Source organism: Crocodylus porosus, unplaced genomic scaffold (assembly GCF_001723895.1).
Source record: "Crocodylus porosus isolate Cpor-Errol unplaced genomic scaffold, CroPor_comp1, whole genome shotgun sequence".
Taxonomy (NCBI): Eukaryota; Metazoa; Chordata; order Crocodylia; family Crocodylidae; genus Crocodylus; species Crocodylus porosus.
Window position 1 is genome coordinate 124,679,630 of NW_017728931.1, and position 13,455 is coordinate 124,693,084.

Consider the following 13,455-nt stretch of genomic DNA (forward strand, 5'->3'; position numbering starts at 1 on the left):
ATTGGCTAAACGGGGCCCCCGCGCGGCTGCCATTGGCTAAGCGAGACGCCCACCAGGCCCCCCGCGCGGCTCCCATTGGGCAGCTACTCGCGTTTTGCTTTAGCCGACCTGAGGAGCGAGCCGCGCTCATTGCGCCAGAGGCCCGCTTATCAAGTAGAAACCCCGCCTTCTCTCCTCTCTCATTGGCCAAGACCGTCACTCATCAAATGCAACCGCGGATGGAGGAAGAAAAGGGCCCCTACCTCCCCTCAGCTGGGGGCGGAGCTTCGCAGCACTGCTGCGGCTGCCCCGCCCCTCCCCTTCTCTCCCCTCCTGTCTCGGCCCGGCGCGGGCGCGCGCTGTTGCTGCCGCCGCTTCCCTCGCGTGCCCGCGCGTCCCCAGCTGTTGCCTGGAGGAGCGACCCCCCCCTCGCCCTGCGCTCGCGCCGCCGCCGCCGCGGCTCGGGCTGGCCGGTAAGCTCCGGGCGCTAACGGCCGGCGCGTGCGGTTGGGCGGGAGAGCCCACGAGCCCCGGGAGAGGGGGGGCGGCGGGACACGGGGCTTCCCCACGCGCGCGCATGCAACACTGTTGGGGGGCATGCTGCAGCCGCGCCATGTGGCTGGGCGCGAGGTCACATTGAGGCTCCCCGAAGCCGTCCCCGCATTCTCCCTGGGGGATCTGCGGGGCGCCGCGGCCTCGGGGCTCCTCCGAGCCGGCTGCGGGCACGTGTGTGCCAGGCTCCCGCCGCCCCGCGAGGAAATCAGTGGGGTTTTTGGAGCCGCTTGTGGCTCGGGGGGCGGCGGCAGCGGCCCGGAGGAGGCGTCCTCCTTCACCCCGCGGTTGGGGAGGCCACCACTGGTGTTTTTTAGCGCTGCCTGGTCCATTTCCAAGGGCAGGGCGGTGGAGCCGGGCCGTCTTGCAGCGCGGTAGGAATGATGACTGCTTTTCTCTAGTTTCCTCCTTATGAGGAGCTATATATAGCATCTGCTTTCTGCAGCGCTGGAGGCTTCTGGTGACCTGCCTCCATTCGCTGCTAAATTTGTGGCTTCCTGCAAAAGGTGCCTTGTTTTTGTTTCTGTACCATAACGTGTGTGCACTTTCCATGGTGTTTTGGTTTTAAACATCTTTTGTGGGGGGTGGGTGTCTTTTGTGCTCTCCTCTTCCCCCCCCACCCCCCTTAGAGCTGCTCCACCGTGTTTGGAAACTGCTTTCAGGGCCCTCAGTGAAGTTGGGAATAAGATATTGCAGGTTCCCATCCAAGTTTGTAGTGGGCTTTTCATGTCCTTGGGTTTCCTGTTGCTATGTGTTCCTTGGTGTCCATGCAGTTATGTTTATGTCTAAAGTAACTAAGGATAAAATGACTTTTGAGTCATCGAGTAAGAGCTTTGAATTAGCCTCTTTGTTTGCTGGTTTGTAGCCGGAGTGGATTCTTATATTGCTGGTCATATTGCATTCCTGCAGTCGCTTCTTCAAGAGTTATGAGCTAGCTCTTGCTTGGGGATGGACACAGCAATGGGATAGTCGGCGTTTCAGTGAGTTCACAAATACAATGACAGACAGTTTGGGGTTGTTCCTGGAATGCAGGTAATGACCACACAGCAAGATTTAGACTGGGCAAACGTTAAAATGGGAAGCAAAGAGATGCTGGTGACGTGCTGGCCATGGGCGCAGAGCTATATTAAGAGAACTCGCTGTGCATTTTAATGAAATGAGAGCTCTTTTCCGTGCATCAAGGAGTGTAGGGTGGAGCAATTTTTGGAGCCAAACAGTGCGTTTCCTGAAAGAGCTGGCAGGGGTCACTGGAAACCAATGGACAAAATGACTTCTCTGAAGTTGAATGTATCTGTTCCCGAGGCTCCTCCATTTCTTGGGCCTGTGTTCTCTCTCTCTCTTTTCCCCCTTTAAACATCTGTGTGCCGTAGCTTATATTACAGCGTGGATTATTGAGACAGAAAACTGAAATTCACAAGGAAAATTTGGAAATATATCCAAATGTCTGTCTTCATAGCAGGTTCTGTGTATATATGAAGGCATGGTGCTGAGATTAGTGTTTTTGCCTTCCAGACTTCAGTTAAAAAAACAAAACAGGGTTCACAGTGAACCTCATCTACTTGTGATCCTTTAGCCAACAAAAGCTAGGTGACAGAACCTCTGGAATTATACTGAAGGGGGAGTGGATGGTAATGGTTTTAATGCACCCTCCTTTCTCCTTTGTGTACTCTGTGCTATTCTAGTTCTTCAGCTTCATAACGGTCTAGAACTGAGCTTCAGAGGTCAGACTTTGAAACTGAAGGAATTTTCTTTGAATTAATATGTAAATAATTATGAGTACAACAAGTTTTACTTAACTGAATATTGCCTATAATGAAAGGATGTTAAATGCGGTGTGGAATATGATGTTATATGTAAATTCTTGCTCTGCGTTGATTATTTAAAAAAAAAAAAAATTGTTACCTAAACAATTCAAATCTTCCATGTATGCTTTATATTATATATTGAGAGAGTCTTTAAGTTTTAAATGGGTGTAGGAAAAGAGGTTTGTGAGAGGTGATGTTTTCTCCACCTCTGCACAATCAGAATTTTATAGGGTCTGTTTATATGCAAATACTTATGAGAGGACTCCTGCCAGTTTGACTTTTACTGGGGAACTATCTTTAAACATGGTGTGCAGTACCAGAGTACTTAACCTTGGATCACTGGAGGCATCCTTAGGGGAATGTTCAAAAAAGACTCAGAATCGCAGAAAATGAGGGTTGGAAGGGACCTCAGGAGATCATCTAGTCCAGGGGGTTTTCAACCTTTTTTGGTTGGTGTAACCCCCCCGGCGGCTGGTCGACTGGGGGACAAGTCCCCCGGCGGCTGGTTGACCTGGGGAGGAGTCCCTTGGCAACAAGCATCACAAAGTGCTGGCGGTCCAACTCCCTGCTTCTCCTTACCACTGTCACCCCTGGTTGACACCCCCTGATGTAGTCCAACCCCCTGCTCAAACCAGGACCAGTCCCAACTATATCATCCCAGCAAAAGCTTTGTTGAGCCAGGTCTTGAAAACCTGCAGGGATGGAGAGTGCATAACTTCTCTGGATAACCTGTTCCAGTGTTTTACTGCCCTCCTAGTGAGCAAGTTCTTCCTGATACGTAACATAAACTTCCCTTGCTGCAAGTTGAGACTGTTGCTCCTTGTTCTGTCATCTGCCACTGCTGAGAACAGTCTAGCTCCATCTTTTTTTCAACCCTCCCCCCCCACCCGCCTTTCAGGAGGCCTCAAATGCCTATACACTAATGCTCGTAGTATGGGGAACAAGCAGGAGGAAACTTACCCTCCTGCTAGCTAACACCAATGCAGACATAATGGGACTCACCAAAACGTGGTGTGACCCAGCGCATGACTGGGCGGTGAACATCAAGGGCTATAGGCTGTACAGGAGGGATAGGAGAGGGAGGAAAGGTGTGGCGCTCTGTCAAGGAGAAATACACATCCTCAACGAGTAGCCCTGGGTCAGAGGAGGGGTATGCTGAGGTGCTCTGGGTTAGAATACAAGGAGGTTGAGGGGAAAGGGACTTAACGGGGGGGGGTCTACTACAGACCACCCAACCAAGGTGAAGAGCTAGACCAGGAATTCTTAAGTCAGCTCATGGAGGCAGTTAGTTCAAAGGACATGGTCATCATGGGTGACCTAAACTTTCCAGACATCTGCTAGAAAGAGCAGTCAGCCTGCTCATGTAGGTTCCTAGCTGAGATACAGGACCTCCATCTAACCCAGGAGGTGCACAGCCCCACCAGGGGAGATGCCTTGTTGGACCTGGTGAAGGGTCTGCAGGTGCTGGACCACCTGGGCAACAGTGATCATTGCCTGCTGGAATTCAGCATCCAGCACAAGGTAGCAAAGGCCTGCAGCAAGACCGCTGCCCTGGACTTCAGGAGGGCGGATGTCAGTGAGGCAAGGAGAATAGGATACTCGACCAACTGGGCGACAGCGATCATTGCCTGCTGGAATTTACCATCCAGTGCAAGGTGGCAAAGGCATGCAGTAAGGCAGCAGCCCTAGATTTCAGGAGGGCAAACTTCAACGAGCTAATGAGGATAGTTGGGGATGTGCTGAGGTCCCAGAGGGGAGGGGAGCCAGATGTCCAAGAAGAGTGGTTGTTCCTTAAGGTTGCGATCCTCCAAGCCCAAAGGGAGGTAATCCCAACACTGATCAAAGGGGGCAAGAGGGGGCAAAAGCCCCCATGGCTTACCAAAAGCATCTGGGAATGTCTCCTAGCTAAAAAGGAGGCATATACCCGATGGAAGGGAGGGGCCATCACCAGGGAGGACTATACCTCCATTGCTTGGGATTGTAGGGGAGCTGTTAGGAAGCCCAAGATGGAGGTGGAACTGGGACTAGGAACCCGGATCAAGGACAGCAAGAAGTCCTTTTTAAATACATAGGGGTAAAAAGAAGGTACCGGGTAATGTGAGGCCTCTGTAGGACATGCTAGGAAATCTGGTCGTCGCACCGGACAGCAAAGCTAAACTATTTAACAATTTCTTTGCCTCTATTTTCCTGAGCAGAAACTGGGTTGCCCCCCACCACTGGGACCCTCATAGGCCCCAGGGGAGGTGCACCTATGCCTAAGGTCAGAGATGACCTAGTCAGGGAACTTCTGGAGGGACTGGACGTATTTAAATCAGCAGGTCCTGACAATCTCCACCCCAGAGTCCTGAGGGAATTAGCAGAGGTCATTGTGGAACCCCTGGCATGGCTTTATGAGCACTCGTGGTGCTCTGGCGAGGTGCTGGAAGACTGGAAAAGGGCAAGTGTGGTCCCCATTCAAAAAAGGAAGGAAGGAAGACCCAGGAAACTATAGGCCTGTTAGTCTTACCTTGATCTTGGGGAAGCTTCTTGAGAGAATTATTCTGGCACATGTCCGCGAGGGGCCAGCAGGGGAGATCATGCTTAGGGGCAACCAACATGGGTTCATTAGAGGCAGGTCCTGTCAGACCAACCTTTGTGGCCTTCTGTGACCAGGTTGCAAAATCCTTGGATGCAGGTGTCGTGGTGGACATAGTTTTTCTGGACTTCAGGAAAGTCTTTGACACTGTCTCTCACCCCATTCTCATTTAAAAAAAAACAAAACTAAGAGACTGTAGTGTCGATACTTACACAGTCAAATGTGCCACTAAGTGGCTGGAGGGCCACACCCAGAGAGTGGTGGTGGACGGGTCATTTTTGACCTGGAGGGATGAGGACAGTGGGGTCCCCTAGGGCTCAGTCCTTGGGCCCGTACTGTTCAACATCTTCATCGGTGATGTGGACGAGGGGGTAAAAATCACCTTGTTCAAATTCGCAGATGACACTAAAATGTGGGGGGATGTGGGCACGCTAGAAAGGAGGAATCAGACCTGGACAGGTTACAGGGGTGGGTGGATGAGAACAGGATGGGATTCAACACTGACAAGTGCAAGGTGGTGCACCTGGGGAGGAAGAACCAGCAGCACACCTACAGGCTGGGCACTCCCCTTGATACCAGCTGCCAACTAAACCTCAAGCCATTGATTACTATACTTTGAACCTGATGCTCCAGCCAGTTTTCTGTCCACCTTCCAGTCCGTTCATCTAGCCTATACTTCCTTAGCTTGCCTACAAGCATGTTGTGGGAGACTGTATCAAATGCCTGGCTAAAATCAAGATATGCTACATCTACCAGTTTCCCTATATCCACAGAGGCAGTCACCTCATTATAGAAGGTAGTCAGGTTGGTCAGGCATGACTTGCCCTTGGTGAATCCATGCTGGCTGTTCCTAATCATCTTGTTCTCCTCCACATGCTTAGAAATGGATTCCTTGAGGATCTACTCCATGATTTGTCCAGGGGGTGGGGTGAGGCTAACCAATCTGTAGTTCCCTGCATCCTCCTTTTTCCCTTTCTTAAATATGAACACTGTTTGCCGTTTTCCAATCATCTGGGACCTCTTCTGATAATCATGAATTTTCGCAGATGATGGCCAGTGGTCCTGCTGTGTCATCAGACAACTCCCTCAGCACCCTTGGCATCCCATCTGGCCCCATGGATTTGTATACGTCCAGCTTTTCTAAATAGTTGCTAACCTGTTTTTTCATTACTGAGAGCTGCTCACTTCCTCCCCAAACTGTGCTGCCTGGTGCAGTAGTCTGGGAATTGACCTTGCCTGTGAAGACTGAGGTGAAAAAAGGCATTGAGTACTTTACCCTTTTCTGCATTCTCTGTCCCAAAGGTTGCCTCCCCCATTCAGTAAGGGATCCACACTTTCCCATATCCCCCTCTTGCTACCAACATACCTGTAGAAACCCTTCTTGACATGACAGAGTTGCTGGAATGATTTGGGGATGGGGATATATGATGTCTGAACTCCTTTGCAAGTAGATAGAAGAGGTTTCTCCGGGGTAAGAACTACTAGATAGTGCCATATTGAAACAAGCCAAGAGTATACCTAGTCCTGTATCCTATCTTGGACCTTGGTTAGCACCTGGTGTTTAATAGAATTATGTAGGAACCATACAGTAGAAAGATACTTTTGTATAATTTGAACTGCTATATGGAATAATCTGCTCCCAGTGTTTGGGAGGTATCATCCTGCTCCATAGTAGCTGGATGTTTGCTTACTCCCTAAGGCATAAATTTTAATATTCCTGTCCAATTTTTGTTAGTGTTACTCTTATGACTGCTATCATTATTAGTATAAATATAATATATTAATATAAATATCCAGTTCTCTTTTGTATCTCACTCAATCATCAAGACCAATTATAATAGTTAGTTCCCTTTGCGATGAGCCTCTGAATGCTGGAGGCCATAGTGTGTGCGGACAGTACCTAGATCAGCTTGAGTCACTGCCCCTAAGGAGCCACTGGACACCAGTGAAAGCCTTCTTGGAGACATGCATGAGTAAGGGAAAGCAAACTCCACAGTTGGCTAGGTTCCCCCAGCCCATACTCCCTCTATAGTCTGGTACATGGACAAATTGGCCAGACCAGGAGGAGATTGATCAGAAGCTCTCAGGGCACTTGGGATGAGGTATCTGTAAGAGGAATGGTCTGGGGGAAAAGTGCAACCATAAACTCAATAAGAGCTTCTCCAGGAGGCAAAAGAGGGGCTACAGCCTGACGCATTCAAGGATATTGGGTTAGATGTTCTGCTTTTCTGAGTTTCACACTTAGTCAGGTATTAAAAAAACAAACAAACCAAACCAAAACAAAACAACAACAGAAAACCCACCCACCAAACCCCAAAACAAACAACCCCCCTCCCCCAAACTCTATCATCAGTTTTGAAATTGCTGCCTTTTTAATATTGCGTTCTGTCTCTTGTCCTTGAATTTTGGGAACAGAAACTCCCAATATACTTTTATTACTCAATATTATGTACTTTTATCATGGCCTGTGTTTATTGCCTTTGGAAAGGAACTTTTGTTTTTGTTAAGTAGTTGGTATTTCCCCCTTTCTGTGTGTTACTGTGCATTTATTGATATTGAATTCTTTGCCCGTGTTGCCTATTCATTGAGTTTATTAGTTCTTCCTGAAGTTGATCTCAGTCTTCTCAAGTTTTTACTAACACTGTCATCTGCAGATTTTGCTACTTCCTTATTCACTTCCCTTTCCAGATCATTAATTAATACATCAAACAACACTAGACCTGCCACAGAAACTTGAGCCCCCTTGTTCTTAGTATAGTGTGATGAATATTCCTTCCAATATTCATCCTTGTTTACAATATCTTAGCCAGTTTTTGAGCCATGACAATACTTAAACATGGTCTTCACAGTACTTCAACCATGTCTACTTAAGACATGGTCTTACTCTGCAGAAACAGTGCTGGTTAGGCACCATCATAAGACTGTCTTCCAGAAATGTCTTTGAAATGCTAATTAAAAACAGGCGGAGTATTCATATAAGACTTGTAGGGATAATTCAAGGAACTGCAGTATAACAAGTCCTGTGGGACAGTAGCTGTCATGAGAAACTTCAAATCTTGTTGCAGCTTTAGATCTAAACTGCTTCAAAATCGTGGTAACTATTTTTAGAATACAAAATTAATCACTTAGAGGGTGTTTTTCAGCTTCTTGCTTGTGCTCATCAGCAGACCACAGCTTTGCTGTGTCACTGGGCAGTCAGAAATAATTTTTTCAGAAAGCTTTCCTCGGCCAACCATATCTCAAGTGATTATGGAGAACTTGTTGCATTCATCATCAATCACTCGGAGACGGGGGGGGGGGGGGGGGGGGGGGGGGGGGGGGGGGGGGGGGGGGGGGGGGGGGGGGGGGGGGGGGCGGGAAGACCAATGAAGCATACTTAAAGCCAACCAGTAGTATTGGCTTTTGTTTGTAAGTCATACAGTTACTTGACTGGCATGCATGCTTTTGGTCTCTCTTTCAGTTGGAGGAAACTACTTCACTACTAGATTTGGCAAGGTATATGTTTAATTATAGCTGTGTGGTTTCCATGCAACAGATATGTTGAGTATTTCAGGTTTTTTAAAAAATTATTGTAGGGTTGAATGTTCTTGAGAGAGTGACTTATGTTCTTGAGGTTTATTTGAGCTGTCTTTCTAGACTGTTAACCTATTTTAAAAACAAACATACTGAGCTGAAAAGTGGTGAGAGGACAGACCTGGAAACGAAGTGGGTATAAGTCGCACATGATGTACTTAAGAGGTAATGCTGATGTGAGAGGCATGGTGGTTAGGTTTAGTGTGCTAGTGGAATGCCCTGCAGTTGGGGGTAACAGGAGTTATGTAGTTAATTTATTTAATATAATAGATAAACTCCACTAAATGGATTTCAATGGCAACCTTAAGGACCTGATATCTCCCACCTGAATTAGCTGGGAATTCTGCCATTGATTGTAATAATAGGATATTGCTAAATATGCAAACATGTAGAGATCCTTGTTTCTCACATATATAATGCACAGCCCAGTTTTTAGCAGGTGGTTTTGGGGTGGGGAAGAGAAGGTATGAGTATCTGGGCACAGTTATACCTGAAGTGACCCTGGGCAACCTGTTACCTTATTTATGAGGTGTGGGCAATTATAATTGCCTGCCTTGAAGGCTAGGGCAATAAAAGTTGTGGATTTAACTGAGCATTATCACATTTTTCTTGTAAGTCTGAGACCAGAGCACCCTGTTTCTGCTTCCAGTATAGTGTAGAATCTACTAGGCCAAAGGGTTTACATCTCCTTTTTCTAACACAAGATATTTTACCTTGAGTGCAAACATGTGTGGTGGTACTGCCAAATATGACTGTGTCACAAGATGTGTCACATATTAGGTCTGTGTTTATATTTAGTAGGTGTTGTCACCAAATAAAGGAGGGGTCTGACTTGTGCTTTGCTTTGGTAGTATTAATCCAAGATTTAAAAAAAACCTTCAAGCAGGAGAGTTCTGTTTTGTCTTGCAGCTCAAGATGAAAATCATTTGGCATATATTTACATAGACTTTCATGGTAAGTAATTTTATTGAAGTTTTGTTGATAGCATGACACAGTTGTACTTTCTTTCCCTGAGCTCGTGGTTTTCCTGTGTTAAACTCCGTATACTTCTGGACTGAGCTCAGTGCATGCTTAGAAGAGGTACCGTGTTAGTTGCACTCAGCTTTCCCAATATCTGTAGAGACTGGCAGCTTTAGTGGGGCTCTTTTGGTGCTTTTATCTAATAGCTGATTGAATCAGCTTTAGCTAAAAGCACCAAAGAGTCCTGCTGAAACACCTGATCTATTCGGACACTGTGGAGCCAGGCTGAATAGTGCACTACTGCTTCCAGTAGAGTGTTTTTCTGCCCCCCCCCTCAAATCTGTCAGCTCCTATTGTGTCTGTAGTATGTGATACCATCTTATTACCAGTTGTAAATGGGAGTGTATGGTACTTTGTACCTTGTCTGAGTATTCTGTAGTATACAAGAGTTTAAAGACCCCCCCTCAAATTTTGCATTAGGAATTTGAATGTAGGCATCTTCAAAAAGATGAATAATAGGAAAGAAGCAATTCTTTGAAATGCTTTACTTTTCTTCATCAGGTCTGTGTGGTACTACTTACAGATATCAAAACAATATCAATTGTTAATGAGTAGGAGAACTATTTTCTATTTTTTCTTTCCATGATGTTTCATTGCTAGTTGGTATTGCTTACTCTGGTATTATCCTAGAGATAACTGGGCTTCCAAAATTAGTGAAGTCACTACAGACAGAAAAATAAATGCTGTGAATAATGAAACCTGTGTGCTCTTAATTTAACCTAAGAGTTTAGAGGTAGGATTCTTAATTTTTATAGACTGTATAAAAAGATTCTGGAGCTCCTAAAACAATTAAATGCTTTGGATAATTTACCCCTATAAATAACTAAAGATACTTGTTCTGGATTGTTTACTTTGTTTGGATTGATAGATCCTACATTGTGCATTGCTCTTCTGAGCACTGAAATCCTTCGAGGAAGATTGCTACAGTTTATGTGTATGTTAGTTTTTGGAAACTTTTTGCTGATTGCCCAGCAAGTTTTTACAATTTCAACTGGAGTACATTTTGTTGCTTAAAAAGCACTACTTTCTGAAAACTGGCCTGCAGGAACAGATGGTCATCTATTTTTGGCATTAGCATAAGGGAAGCCATGAGTGTTTTGAGGAGAGCTGTGGTTTGTTTATAGAAAAAGTTTGCTTGGCACTTTAACATGGCTAGTTATATGAAATACATAGTAGAATTATGACCACATATTTTCTACTCTGTGAAAGACTAGGAATTTTAATATGGCCTAAAATTAGGCATCTATAAGCGCACTTTTTTGTAACCCCTGCCTGTTGTTTGTATTTGTATTGCTTAACTTCTAGGAGCCGTGGTTATGGACCAAAACCCTATAGGGGATGTACAAACATGTATTAATGGGTAATTATCTGCCCAAATGCTCATAGTGAAATATAAGACGAGGCAACAGGTACATAAATATGGGGAGTAAAAGCAAGGAAACAGTGAATGTGCCTGTTTAGAGGCTGCTTCACACTGCTTGCTTTAGAGACTTCCATAGCTCATGTGGAAAAGGTCTGAAGCCCTAAGCTCAATATAGAGCCCTAGTAATGGGTGACAGAGTATATAACATATGCACAAGGGACAATATCAAGGTTGTTTAGATTCTTCCCACTTTTGAGGTGGTTTATAAACACGTTGTAAATGGAAATTCAGTTTGTATAAATTATACTCTTTTTAGATTAGTACCTACCGTATTTACTGGACTATAAGATGACCGCCCCCAGTAATTGGATTCTATATATGGAAAATGTATAAATTTATTATAATTTTCCAGGTATATAATTTAATAATTGGAGATTTGCCTTGAATGTGTCCTCCCACTACTATAGCAAGGAAAATGAATGTCAGGTACCGCCCCTGCTCTAGCCCTTCCCCTACCTCCTTACCATCAGATCATGCTCTTCTTGAGCACGTAGAAGTGAGGGGCAAATTTGAAAACACTGACCTTTGAAATAAACATGCTTGTAATCATTTGCATGTAGTACCCATAGACTTAGTTCATCCAGAAGTGATGCATTTTACCTGTTTGAAACTGCTACAAATTTTAGTACAGGTATTCCATAAACATGCTTTTAAGCAGTATTTTTGTGTGTACTTATATATAGTACAAACGGTGCATGATATTAGACGGAAGTAAAAAGGCTCATGATTTACTATCTAATTACTAATTGGCACGTGTGCTGGGGGTTGCTGATCTATGATCTAGACTGTTAATAAATATTATAAAAGAAGTTGCTAAGAGATGTGTAGGCAGTAGAAAAGGCTTTCAGTAGAACAGACCCCAGTGGAAAGAAACAATCAAGAATTGACTTCATGTTTATAACAAAAGAAATAGGGATAGGGAAGAATGAGACCACGTATATGGCTTTTAGTGATCACTGGATACTGAAGCTGGAAATTAGGCTTGGTAAGAGCCCTATGAGAGGGAAGGGACTGTGGAAATTAAAGGTTACAAGATGAAGGGATATGTTAAGCATGCACAAGACAATATGAGGGGTGGTGAACAATGAAATATTTTGGGGGTGCCAGAGAATGGTGGATGGTGGTGAAGAAGAGGATGGAAGAGTTCTCTGGGAAGGAAGGCCAAAGAAAAGGGAAAAAAAAAAGAGCTAAGACAGGGGTGGGCAAAATGCGACCCGTGAGCTGGATGCGGCCCGCCAGGCCATTCTATCTGGCCTGCTGGGCCCCTAAAAAATTTAGAAAATTAGTATTTATCTGCCCCTGGCTGCCTGTCATGCGGTCCTCAATGGCCTGCCAAAACTCAGTAAGTGGCTCTTCACCCGAAATAATTGCCCACCTCTGAGCTAAGAGAACTACAAAGAAAGATGCAGGAGCTGCTACAAGAAGTTGCAGAAGGAAGACGGGTATGAGAAGAGCTAGAAGAAACAAGGCAAGAGTTAGAAATTGCGTTTTTTTTAAAAAAAAAGGCAAGAGAGAATATTTTTAGCATAAGTACCCTGGGTGGGAGAAAACAAAGAGCAGTGCCAATACTTTTCAGCCAATGTGAAGGCAACAGAAAGAGAGAGAGCTTTAAACAATGTGGGAAGAAGGTGGTGCCTAGGTGGAAAAGCAAGAGGTGTTGGGGTCAATGAGAAGATTTTTTTGAAGAGGTATACCAGAAGAAAGAAATGGGCAGGAAGAAGATGAAGGATTTCTTGAAAGAGATTGAGAAGGAGGAGGAAGCAAAGAAGATGGAAGAAAAGAGAATCTTAAGGGAAGTGGAGGAGGTTTTTTAAAACCTTTGGAAGAGGGAAATCATTAGGTCCCAGATGGACTGCCTATGGAATTTTAAGAGACGCTTTGGGCAAGGATAGGGAGTTGTATAATGCAAGTGTTCGAGGAAATAATGGAAATACGAGAGGCAGTAAATGGTTTTACAAGAGTTGTTGTGATCTTACTCTTCAAAAAAGGGGAGAAGGAACTCTTGAAAAACTGGAGATTGATTCCATTCCTTAATATAGGCTACAACTTAACAGCCAAGTTGCTGGCTTTGAAGATGAGGAAAAACCTCCAGAAGATAATGGATGAAGACCAACTAGGTGCAGTACCAGGGAAGGATCTCTGAAGCGATCAGAGATTCACTGTTCCACATCCAAGAGAGGAAAACAAACACAGTTATAGAAAGCCTAGATTTAGAAAAAGCAAATGACTGAGTAGATCATGATTACATATTTGAGGTTCTAGGAAAAATGGGGTTCCCAGAGAAATGTATATGTTGGATAAGGTTATTGTATAAAGGAGCATACCATGGAATGGAAATGCATATTTCATTTGACAGAATTTGCAAACCATATTTTTATAGAGATTTTGGGAGCAATACCGATAGCCGATATTTAAGGAGGCATATTGGCCGATACTGCTCCAATATCTGATACAGCTGCCTCCAGGTGATAAGCCAGTGTGGTGGAAGGGGAGGGGGGAAGGAAGGGGTGTGGGGGTGCAGATCGAGG

General features: G+C 45.1%; 1 protein-coding gene across 3 annotated transcripts in view; it reads left to right on the forward strand.

The window, feature by feature from the left end:
* Window positions 1-340: 340 nt before the first annotated feature.
* The window catches only part of PHTF2 (putative homeodomain transcription factor 2), a 154,491-nt gene continuing 141,376 nt past the window's right edge, over window positions 341-13,455 (forward strand). Inside the window, exon 1 of one of the 3 annotated variants that reach the window (XM_019543622.1) lies at window positions 341-452. The gene's annotated coding sequence lies outside the window, so the exon portion shown is untranslated. Of the gene's footprint in view, window positions 453-838; window positions 906-13,455 lie in introns of those variants that run through there. The other 2 variants (XM_019543620.1, XM_019543621.1) reach the window with 2 other exon arrangements.